Source organism: Rhinolophus sinicus, chromosome 4, assembly GCF_057876585.1.
Source record: "Rhinolophus sinicus isolate RSI-liver-muscle chromosome 4, RSI-T2T, whole genome shotgun sequence".
Lineage (NCBI taxonomy): Eukaryota > Metazoa > Chordata > Mammalia > Chiroptera > Rhinolophidae > Rhinolophus > Rhinolophus sinicus.
The window spans coordinates 59,379,979-59,381,927 of NC_142504.1; the positions used below are offsets into that span (position 1 = coordinate 59,379,979).

General features: G+C 37.8%; 1 non-coding gene across 1 annotated transcript; it reads left to right on the forward strand.

Moving 5' to 3' along the window:
• Nucleotides 1-1,631: 1,631 nt before the first annotated feature.
• On the forward strand, nucleotides 1,632-1,735 carry LOC141567048 (U6 spliceosomal RNA). Its single transcript, XR_012489444.1, has one exon. It is a non-coding gene; the product is annotated as a U6 spliceosomal RNA (small nuclear RNA).
• The last annotated feature ends 214 nt before the right edge of the window (nucleotides 1,736-1,949 follow it).

Consider the following 1,949-nt stretch of genomic DNA (forward strand, 5'->3'; position numbering starts at 1 on the left):
AATTTATTGGGGTGACAATTGTTAGTAAAATTACATAGATTTCAGGTGTACATTTCTGTATTACATCATCTATAAATCCCATTGTGTGTTCATCACCCAGAGTCAGTTCTCCTTCCATCACCATATATTTGATCCCCCTTACCCTCATCTCCCACCCCCCACCCCCCACCCCCCTTACCCTCTGGCAACCACCAAACCATTGTCTGTGTCTATGAGTTTCTGTTTCTCATTTGTTTGTCTTGTTCTTTTGTTGCTTTTGGTTTATATACCACATATCAGTGAAATCACATGGTTCTCTGCTTTTTCTGTCTGACTTATTTCGCTCAGCATTACACTCTCAAGATCCATCCATGTTGTCACAAATGTTCCTATATCATCTTTTCTTACCGCTGAATAGTATTCCATTGTGTATATATACCACAACTTCTTTATCCATTCATCTATAGAAGGACATTTTGGTTGTTTCCATGTCTTGGCCACCGTAAACAAAGCTGCAATGAACATTGGAGCACACGTGTCTTTATCTCTAAATGTTTTCAGATTTTTGGGTAGATACCCAGGAGAGGGACTGCTGGGTCATATGGTAATTCTATTCATAATTTTTTGAGGAACCTCCATACTGCCTTACATAGCTGCTGCACCAGTCTGCATTCCCACCAACAGTGTATGGGGGTTCCTTTTTCTCCACAGCCTCTCCAACACTTGTTACTATTTGTCTTGTTGATGATAGCCATTCTGACTGGGGTGAGGTGATATCTCATTGTGGTTTTGATTTGCATTTCTCTGATGATTAGTGATGTTGAGCATTTTTTCATATGTCTATTTGCCATTTGTATGTCCTCTTTGGAGAAATGTCTCTTCAAGTCCTCTGCCCATTTTTCAATTGGGTTGTTTGTTTTTTTTGTTGTTGAGTGAGCAATCTATTTCTAGTCCCACAAATCCTACCCAGAACGATGGGCCCTAAGGCCCAGGCTATCTTACCCTGACATAAACCAAAGAATCTCATGTGTGGTCATCTTTTAATGAAAAAAAAATCTCACCCATTTCCAGTGTTGACTTTAGCTTAATTTTATTTATTTATTTTGACATGGTGAAATACTTATAACATGGAATTTGCCATCTTGACAATTTTTAGGTGTTCAGTTCAGTAGCACTGAATACATTCACGTTGTTGTACAAGCATCACCACCATCCGTCTTTTTCATCTTGCAAAACTGAACTTCTGTGCCCATTAAACACTAACTCTCCATCCCCCCGCCCCCAACCCCTGGAAACCACCATTCTATTTGCTGTCTCTATTAATTGACCATTCTTGGTACCTCATATAAGTGGAATCATACAGTATTTGTCTTATTATGACCTACTTATTTCACTTAACATGTCTTAAAGTTTCATCCATGTTGTCACATGTGTCGGAATTTCCTTTTAAAGGCTGAATAATATTCCATTGTATGCATAGACCACATGTTGTTTATCATTCATCCTATGATGGACACGGGTTGCTTCAGCTTTTAGTTACTTTGTGACTTTAACTTTATTTTAACATTATATAAATTTGGGCACACCCAAAACTAAATATCTGCACTCTTTACTTCTATTACAATAAAATCAAAACAAATGTATAAATTAAAGTGCTCGCTTCGGCAGCACAGATACTAAAATTGGAATGATACAGAGATTAGCATGGCCCCTGCGCAAGGATGACACGCAAATTCATGAAGCGTTCATATTTTTTGTTTCTAATATTATTCTTTTCTAATTTCACTAAATTATCATGTCTTCATGTACTCTCTTCTGAGGCATAATTTTCCTACCATTGCCACAAGTAATTCCTCATCCTTCAACACCAGTTTTCATCAATGGCTGTGGAACATCACTCTCTTTGCCTTCCTCTCAGATTCAGACAGAGCAACAAATTTGAATCAGAATTGCTTTCTTCATTAACTGGA